Source organism: Ruditapes philippinarum, unplaced genomic scaffold (assembly GCF_026571515.1).
Source record: "Ruditapes philippinarum isolate M1 unplaced genomic scaffold, ASM2657151v2 ctg8291_1_1_1_1, whole genome shotgun sequence".
NCBI classification, from domain to species: Eukaryota; Metazoa; Mollusca; class Bivalvia; order Venerida; family Veneridae; genus Ruditapes; species Ruditapes philippinarum.
In genome coordinates this window covers 76,733-88,154 of record NW_026858633.1, presented here as the reverse complement: position 1 = coordinate 88,154, position 11,422 = coordinate 76,733, and positions in this window count along the sequence as shown.

The window sequence follows — 11,422 nt, the reverse complement described above, 5'->3', positions numbered from 1 at the left end:
TAATATTACTGCGCGATGTACAATTGCGTAAATATTTTTTACTATGAAATTAAATGAAACGGTTATTTTATCGTTTTTCGTGAAATATGGTATATATTTTCACTCAACATGATAAGAGGGAAATACGTTACTTTTTATACTTCCTATTATCAATTACATAGTAAATCCAATCCGGATTATGCGCGTGCCATTGTATTTTGTAACTTTTTCAGGAGAGCGAATTGGTCATAAGTCTTAAGTTTAAGACAAAAGATAAGACAGTTACTTGAAACGGTCTTAAGTGCAAAAACTTTTTCTCCTAAAGTTGGTCATAAGTCCTAGGATTTAGGATTAACTTAAGACTCTCCATGAAACGCAGCCCTGCTTTATTGGATATTTATATAACACATGGTTTGTAATACTAATTGGCATCTAGTAATAACTAAAGAATGTTTAATTTGTTAACAATATTTAATCATGTTCCCTCAGCAGCACAATTTCAACAAAAATACACAAAAGATAAAATGATGGTTCGACAATAACTTAAAGTAACTACAAACAAACCTTTGTTGAAGGGATAAAAATTTCTGTCAAATCTGCATTTATTCTAATGATGCAAATTCCATTGATACAAAACAGGTATGCCGGTAAGAGTGTTTTGAAGGATTTCTGCCTTCTCTACTTTACGATAATCTATAAAATTGTCGTTCCAGAGATTATTTGTGGTGTTCTAAAGATTATATGAGGTTGTAAGATTATATGAGGTTGCTTTTTCTATTTTTGCTACCTTCATTTCTGTATGTGTTCCATTTGTTTCAGTCGAGACCATATTGTTGTCTTTATCTATAATTTTTATTAAGCTAAAAGATCATGGAAATTCTGTCTCCGTTAAATGATAGATAATGTAATTAATCAAGTAATAGATAAAAATAAAAAAGTACTAAGTCGCAACTTTGAAACAGGTTATTTCATTTTTATCAATCTGTATATTAAACAGAAACAACACTGCCTGATAAATACCAACAACAACTAAAACAAACAAAAACTTGCAAGCGTATATCAGTGATAAATGAAAGAGATTTTACGTTCCATTTGGTTTAAATGTAGTGTTTGGCAGCAGTCATTATTTTTGAATTAACAGGGTAAGATGAAAGGCTAATTAGTTTAAATACGAAAACAACAAAATCTTAAAGTTTTGACTATAATTAAGATAAATGTGTTCCAATATTTACACACATTTGCTATAGTATGTTTGTCGTCGTTTTAACAGCACACTGGCATATAACTGTTCATATTGCGTAGCAGATTTGCTTTAGCATAACATCTTTATTGGCAATAACTCGTTTATACTTTTTTTAAACTTAAATAAATGACTGATGTTCAATTTATTACAGGAAATATCTTCAGATTTTGTATAAACATTTATATACTTTTATACACTTTTCGCTTGTAAGATATCATAAAAAATCAAGGTTATAGAGGAAAAGTTAAAAATAAATCTGCTTTAGAGAAATGCATCTCCGCCGGTCGTTCGTGACTTTCGTTTTGTTCTTTATTTGCTTTATTGATGAGTCATAAATTATTTTATGTATCGTAATCAGATAAAAAAAGCCTTTCTTATCTACTGTTTTCGTAAGTGGGCTTTTTTCAGTTAGGGATATTTTTTAAAAAAACAATTTGAGACATTAAGATGGAAGTCGTATTAAATGAAAATCCATGATGATCGAAACCTGTGAATTATACTTTTTTAAAACATCAATAATCTTTATCTTTATTGCATACTAGTATTTATTTGTGTATATTAAACCGAATTTACTATCAGGGGAATATATCAGCATTGTGATGGTAAAATTGTCTGGGAGCAAAGCTATTCTATAAAAAAAGAACATAAAAATTAGATTCAACATTATAACATCAGCAGGAGAAACTATCTCAGAATAAATGGATAAATGTCTCAACGTCAAAATAAACGAGAAGCGTTATTTTTGTAGTCAGACTTAAGAGCAAGTTGTGAATTATTTGTGATTTCCCTCTATGAAAAGAAATAAAACTAAAATATTTTGAAATATGTATATCCTCGGAAACACTGGCATGATATATCAGGAAAAATATTGGGAAACACTGGCATGATATATTAGGAAAAATTACTTTGGAAACAATGGCATGATATATCAGGAAAAATATCTGGGAAACACTGGCATGATATATCAGGACATATACCTGGGAAACACTGGCATGATATGTTAGGAAAAATTACTTTGGAAACACTGGCATGATATATCAGGAAAAATACCTGGGAAACACTGGCATGATATATCAGGAAAAATACCCAGGAACACTGGCATGATATATCAGGACATATACCTGGGAAACACTGGCATGATATATCAGGAGAAATACCCGGGAACACTGGCATGATAAATCAGGACATATACCTGGGAAACCCGAGTATATAAGGACATATATCTGGGAAACACTGGCATGAATTATCAGGACATATACCTGAGAAACAATGGTTATCATGACATATATTTACGACACACTGTTAAACGGAGACTTTGGGAGACGGGAATAAAAAGAATAATGTATATTTGGAATAAAATAATTACACCCGAAGTATCTTATTTTTTATAAAACTGGAGATGTATGATAGGCAACAACAGCAGATTAATATAAACACTTTGTTAAAAACAATATCATTAATCCATTCTGCAGAATAAACTTCCAATACACGTATTTTGGCATACTGAATACTTTATCATTCTTTGTTGGAATAAATGCCAATTATTTATTGAAATATATAGGTCACATTTGCTCTAAACTCAGACTTCATTGACATCAAACGTGTACACAGTAGCGGAAAATGGACTTTTACTGATGTAAGCTATAAAGTATTGTAACACGATTTTTGCGGAAAATTGAATTTCATTGATATTGACCAAATTGAATTTAATCCTAAGTTCAGATAAGAAGCTATTGCAATGTTTCGCTACTTCTTTTTTAAATATTTTCTACCCAAATACTTGATATATTTGTTTTCCTTGTACAAAATGTCTGTCAAATTCACCATTGTATCAAAGCCTCCCTTGTTTAGGTCACATGTGCAAGACTATTTAAACATTGGATAAACCAATCAGATATTCAACTCATTTTTTTTAGAATTTCTCGAATTCTTAACATTTTTATTTCATATTTAATCTCAGAGAATTATGATATATATTTACATATGATACAGATATTGTCCAGGTGAGAATGTTACTATCAGTCATATTTCTTCAACTTAATTTGATAATGTCAATTTATCCTGGTTTAAAATCCTGATATTTAATCCTAGGTTTTTAAATGCGATACAGATGATCTGTCAACTGTTAAAACGCAAACAAAACATATTAAAAAGAAAAGGTTATCATTATTCATTTCATAATAATATTATAATGTCTCATTTTAGGAACAAAATGATAAGAATTCAATTTCAGACGATATAAGATAAATCCATCTGTGACATTCATTTGATATGTCCAAAACTTATTGTGTAATGTCCCCGACAAAATTTAAGTCAATTAAATTTATTTTTTACATAACAAAAGGACATTTTACGTCTCCTAAATTCTTATTTATTTATCTGTGAAGCCTCAAGTTAATAACTCTTTTCCTTTGACTTTAATTAAGTATGAAACAATACAAAGGGAAATAACTCAAAAGAAAGTCAAGGGAAATAAAGGGAATTTATGCACAAAGAGTTATTGTTATATATTGATTTATTTAGCTATAACGTTTAAAGTAAATACATGCTATACTTTAATGAGTGAGTAAGGCCCAATGCAAACATTATGTATCAATCGATATAAAGGCAATGGTTGAAAATCATGCAAAATAATTTATTGTTATACTGCACTGCACTTTTCCTTCTTGTTGTCAACAATTAATTGATACATCTGATTTATTTTAATTTGTGCTCCGCACAATTTTCTTTTTAAAAAGCAAAAGGGCAATGACACAAAAAAAACATTTGTGAGTAAAAGTCGTTGCGCAATGCACGTTTCATTGATAACATCAGCCCGTTATTGAAACTGATAGGGTCAAGTATGTTGATATCTCCAATTTTGCAAAAGAGAGTTAGTTCTGAATCTTCGGCGGGGGATAATAAGAAATGTAAGAAAACATTTCACAGCATCGGTGCAATCTCTAGAAAATCCAGTCAGTTATGCAAGAATGTATGATGAACAATCATTTTAATTGGGTGCCTGATACTAAACGCTTAATACTCTTATCTTGAAATGTGTTGCTCAATATAAAACAGTGCACGTGCAAGAACGTTGGTGTTGCAGAATGCTAAGAATCTTTTTAACAATTTGCAAAATGAAATATTTGAAAGGTACGAGCAAATACAATACATGTTATCAGACATATTTCAACAGCCTGATCTTTTCAACGGTCGTAAAACAATGTAACTGCGAATCATTTTTGCTTCTGGTGATTCAATAATTATGCTCCCAATATGAACGCATCCCAAATATTTGAACATATACATGGCATAATACAGACTCATTTTTGTGGGGGCGGGGGTTCTGAGTAGGTATGAGTCACATGAGAAGGTCTAAGATGTCTTCTTTAAACTATCAGAACTGCGTTTAATTTATTGCTTTGATTGCGTCGGATAAAACAAGGTGTTACACCTTTGCCGTGGGTATTTTACAAATCTGAGAGTAGTAAAAGGATAAACAGCTGAACTGAATTTACCTGCAGGATATTATAGAAAAGTGGTATCGAAATAAATAAAAAACTACCTAGAACTCCAACATAAAACATTCCATATTAATCCACTTATTATTATCATAATGTAATATATAATATAATCAACTATGAAAGAAATCAATATTACCTGAACAAGAATGGAATAAAAAAAAGTGATAAACATATGTAAAGATTGAATTGACTACGACTGTACTCACTGAAATATTTGTCGTGGTTACCTGTACTAGGACAAAATAAAGTCAACCAGATGATAAAGGCTTTGTTCAAGTGGTTAAGTGTGTTTAAGAAAGTTGAAGTAAATTGTAACTTTTAAGCATCTGAAATTTTCGATAAGCATCTAAAACTATTATCTTAACATTATACAACTAAAGTTTGATCTTTGTTAAGAAAGAATTAAATTTGTTTGTGAGGAATTATGTGCCTTAAGTTCTTGAAGGAAAGGCACATACCATGGTTAGTATACACATAGCGATGTAACATTCTGTTTTTATATCTTGTCATTGAAAACTGATTGATGCTGTTTACGCGGTATTGATAAATTACGTATCTTTTTGTCTATCATATCATTGCCTTCGTCAAAACAAGCGTTTAGCCTGTAATTGCGGAAAATATATAAATCATCTGGAAATGATATGTTACAGTAATGGTAAATACTAAACATTGTTGTTCAATGTTAATTTTATGGTAAGTAAAAATAATACACATGACGTTTAGCTATAATCCTGATCGTGTATGATTCTTAATCGCCCGGAAAGTATTCTGAATAAAGCAATGTTATATCATAAAGACATATTTAAAACGAGTGCATTCGTATTGCAGTCTGTGAGTCTTTCACGAAAATTGTAATTGACGTTTCTCATTGGGTTGACTTGACAAAGATTGATATCGCCATGATATACGCGTCCTGTCTATGATATACGCTTGCTGTATAAAGTAAAATATCATATTATATTTTGATATATCGAATACCGGTCATAAAAAGGATGCTCTGGTTTGCTCAATTACGTTGGCGTCACGAGTCTGCATGAAAAAGTGAAGACCGTTGAAAGACATGAAGACCGGATGATTTCATCACGGCGTAATATTTTTTTTCAAATGATAAACATATAATCTTCAAAAGACAACCGTTTACGATATAAATAATTTAGATTTAAGTTTCTGTCAAAATATAGTTTTTCGTCTGACCTAATAAAAGTTATGTCGACCTTTATGTTATCCATAAATGTTCGAATGTCAGCTTTGTGCTTTGTTCTTCATTGTACAAACATATATGATAGATAATTAATTAACATTGCTTTCTTATTTTCTGCTCTAGTGGAATTTCACCTCTGTTGGTATTTGATGGATGAGATATCGTTCTCATACGCAGACGTGAACGAACACCGATGTCTATCTACCATACAAATGAAAAAATGATGAATTGTTCTAGAAATAATTAGACTAAATATTTAAATATATACACGTCTATTGAATTAACTATCAAAGTACTTATTTCTTGCTTTATTTTCAGGTTACAAATTTTAATTTCCCTGGTGGATATGTTGAGTGTCAATGTGTTGTATTTGAAACTGTTAGCATAATACAGGGCGAATTCAATTCAATAACATCATAGTGTTCCCACAATTGTTCTTTATTCATGTTATTTTCATTGTATTCTCAGACACAGTACAGTAGTAAGAATGTTAATACAAAAAATAAACAAAATCGCCTTTTTTATAAATACATCGCAAACAAGCATTGTTGAAGTAAAACTGTGGCATATTTTACATGTACATGCATTTCATATTTAATAAAATAAAGTTTAAATGGGAAAATGTACACTTAAAAAATATTATAAAATAATTAATAATTATGTATTCATCAACGTATGAACTTGATAGAAATCAATAACAAAAATGTTCTTATTTACCTGTAACTTTCATCTTCTTCATCATAATTCGTTTCATATATACATTCCGATTTTGACCCCGAGGAAATAGCAAACATGTTTTCATTGTCCGTGTCTGTTAATGTTTTGTTCTAGGAAAGAGGGGGCGAAAGGTAAGTTTATCTCGGAACTATTAACAATAATAAGCTCTTAATTCTATTGTGATAGGTACACATTAATGTGTTCCGGAATTGTTTGCAGCCTTAATAAACATTGTATGGAATAATATGTATTTGATTCATTACCTATTTCGATCGAATTATAACGCATAATATACTACTAACATCAATACTCGAAGGTAAACCATAGAAATATTCAAGTTAAAATATTTGTAACTCATACCCGATATGTGAATAACCGCAGTAGCTTTGTCTAATCATGAAAACTATAATTTTCAACGACACGGCTTTACTACTTCTACTTCTAAACATCCCATGCTTAAACTTACGATGCAATATTTGAGTCTTAAACTTACGATGCAATATTTGAGTCGTAAAAGCGGATTTATATCGGTAAATTGTAGAGAGTTTGGCAAAATGAAAATGAGAATCTTACACAAATTTTCGCTTGAAACAAATTTTCGCTTGGGTGATATACTTTTAAACTTGATTATACCTCTAAAAGACCCCATGTTTTGAATAATCAGGAACTATTTTGTAGGTGCATTTTTAAATGAGAATCTTAAATAAACTTCCTCATACGCGATATACTTTTAAACTTTATTATACTACCAAGGGTTACCATGTTTTGAATAATCAGGAACTGTTTTGTAGGTGCATTTTTTCAATAAAGTCTGATAAAGTTATCATTAACATAATAAAGCGTACAAATGCGCTTCCTGTTACAGATAGTATAAGATGTTTGCACGGGAACCGTTTCCAGCGAGAGATAAGTGATTTTTTTTGCAGCAACGCCTTACTAAACATTCTAAACACAGCGATGTTTCTATTACGGGCCTTAAGTGATACTAAAAATCAAAACAATTATAATAACGATCCATCATTTTTTAAGTGAAATCGTAACGATCTATTTTTACAAACAATATAACACTGATTGGATAAAGATTAAAAGATCATGATAGCGATGTATAAACAGCACTTTCGATGTTCCTGTTTGTTTCGGGTTTTCTTTTATATTCAATTCAGAAAATTACCAATCATCCTTGCACATTAATAAATAGATATTTGAATATGTCCACAGTCAATGGTATTGTATCTCTTACATGATATTATATGAAACAGACAGTAAAAATATCTGAAGTAATCCTTAGACACGAAGGTGCCCAATGTTTGCAAATTGTATATTAAATTGTTTGAATGTCGCCTTCGTGCTTTAAAAGTGCATAAAAACATATAAAACCTATGGATATATGATGAAAAGATACAGTTGTTTTGTAATGGATAATTGTTATCATATAATAACGTAAAGTATATAAGAGTTTAGATTGAGTAAAGTTAATTAACAAAAGATGACTAATACTATTATTCATAGTAGATTTATAGGAAATTCCATAAGTTTATAATAGAAAGGAAATGGGAAATCAAGTTACATACTTTGTTCTTTTTGGGTGAATACTTCACTTTACTGCAAGAAAATTAGAAATTAGAGGTAGAATTAATTTACACGCAATCCTTAAGTGCCAAAACCTAAATTCTTGTTGCCAATGATTGTAAAAAATCATGTTATGTTTTCTTTCATACATACAAGTCTATAAAAATAAGAATAAAGGATGCATTCAACGTCTTAAAAATAGACTTTGAAGATAGTAATTTACATTCATTTACTGTTTTCCATCGGGGAGTCACGTTATATATTTGCACAGACATAGAAAGCCTCTAAGTCGAAATGGACAATAAATAAAAATAATGACAAGGCGTGCTCTGGCAAGTATATTATCAAAATGCTCCTCAGTGTTACATTTACCAGAACAGAAGTACATTCAGTATTTATAGATCTGACATGAATCCGGATATTTTAGTTTCTCTAGCTAGTTTTAGTAAATATTTAGGTCGTGGACTAGATGTAGCGAAACTATAAGAAAGAAAATGTTCGTCTTAAATGTTCGTAAGTGTGATCTGTTTCATCTTAAGGTACATGATGTTGCTTTCACCAATGACTCGTTTGGGGTAAAACGGATGTTTAACATAAGTTATTTGATATACTACCAGTTCAATAAACATATCCCGGAGTCAAGAAATAGAATATTTTACATGTAAAGACACAATGCAAAAAAATGTTCTAAAAGAATGATATCTTAGAGTGCATTCACATTCTTCCTGATTCGATTTGCAGGTCAACAAAGATAATGTGAAGCAAGGGAAAGCATTTTTATCACGAAATATGTTAAGATATCCAGTGTTGTTTTACGTCTGGTATATAATTTATGTAACTGGAATGGACATTTTTGTTTTGTTTATTTGACGATGACTTCTATATGATAAAGTAGACCTTTACATGTATAACATGTCACAAACTTCAAAGAACATGAACTTGAAAATAGTCATGAAAATGTTAATACAATTTCATATATACATTTGTATATAATCATAAAAAATATTGTGATCGATAGTAATTCAAACAAATGATATAAACAACAACAACAACACACGATATATAAAAATAAGAAAACAAAAAACAACATTTGCCAAAAAGACTCCTTGTAATCGATATTTACAGTATACATACATTTGTTATAAACCTGTTAGGGGTTTTTTTTTGGGGGGGGAGCATTTGAGACTGACAAAAAACGTAACTGTATCCATTACATTATACTATATCATTATACAGAATGTGAAAAATCAGATAGAAAAAAATATCATGATTACATACCCATGCATTATTTCTGCCACGTGCCAAGGAGATTAGGCAGTGTACATAAACCGAATTTTTATATGAATTGCAATCATTTCGTTTATATTTGTTAATGTTTACTTATCTTCATACGTTTAGATATCAAAAATATTAGCCCCGGTCAATTAACATATAAATAGACTTAGCAATCCCTGTAATAATTATTGGGTTATATGATACTGTTCTTGATATAAACGAATGTGAAGCCACGTGCAATGTAGCATTAACTTATGTTATAAATTTATATGACGTACATAGTTTATGACACAAATTCATCAGATGAAAAGAATGCAGTGATGCAAACAGTGATTACAACACTGGAAAAGGATAAATATCTTAGACGAAATGAAAACAACATTATTAGTATTAATATTATTATTTTTTATTTTTATTGTTATTATTTTTATTGTTATTATTATTATTATTATTATTATTATTATTATTATTATTATTATTATTATTATTATTATTATTATTATTATTATTATTATTATTATTATTATTATTATTATTATTATTATATACAATATTGAGACTCGGGTTGACTGAATTTGAGACACGTCAAATTTCAACAACACTCACGCCAATTAGAACCATCTAAAAACGGTTTTAAATCGTCAATAAAGAAGTAAATAGAATACAACAAACAACTAAATAAATGAATAATCAAATAAATCAATCAAACAAATAAATAAAAAAAATGTAAATAAGTAGATAAATTGATAAACAAATTAAATAAATAAATAAAACAAAACAAAACAAAAGTGAAGTACTGGCTGCAATATAGCACTTGACATATGCTTTAGCGAGTTTAAAGCTATACTGATTTTACATTCAATTACGTCAGCGTCTCTGTCACACATGTACACTATCGCATGAATATAGCTGCAATAGTTAAGATTAATTGTAACTTGATTTTGTATGAGTCGACACTGGGACATTTTGTGTTAACTTTGATAAAATTCCTTTACAATTGATATTTATCCTACTTTCCATCCATGATATTCATTTTTTGAAAATGACTCAATCAGAAGAAAACCACTGTTGAGAAACCGAAATTAAGTCATTATCTTTGAAATTTATTTGCCACCATACCAGACAGAGAGAAAGAACCTTTGAAACATGTTTAAAAAGGAGACTACATGATCTTCTGAACACGCAATCATTGTATTTGATATTGTTTTTATGCTCCAAATTAATGCTATAATACTCAGAAGAAATAATGGATTGTCGGTATTAATATTCTATGTAATATGAGTGATGTCTTTGAAATTTTTATCTAGATAGACTACTATTTTTGACAGTATATCAAAAGTATTAACGTAAGTTAATTTTGTTTTAGTATTCAAATGTAACAAATGGTAAGTCTAATAAAAGGCACATTATATCTCAGAAATCGATATTTATGAAAGTCTTAGAAATGTCAAACATATTTTTTATTATGTTTAACCAATGAATTTAGAGATGGTTGATGTTAAACAGCTGCAGAGAGCAGACCTGAATGGGTGGGTATGTGGTAGCAAAGGTAGCAAAATGTAAACAAAGGAGCTTCCATACAAAATACGAATAAATTATAATTATACCAATTGCTTACAACGCAAAAGAAGCAAACTCTGACAAGATACCGAATTTTAAAAGTTTTTGTGAAATAAATATGATTGCATTTCTGAGGCATAATTGGTCTTTTCAGTGCTTTGTTTAGTTAAAGATTGTTTTTTTTTTCATAGTGACTTGTATTGATAATAACAACAAATGGAAGTAGTGGCATGGCCGAGTGGTTAACGCGTTGGAATAGTAATCTACAGATCGCTAGCGGCATGCGTTCAAACCCATTCAGGGTCCTCTAGCAATTAACTTTACACTCATGTGTGTATATAAGCTTATAGCTACCTACAAAACTAAATAAAATAA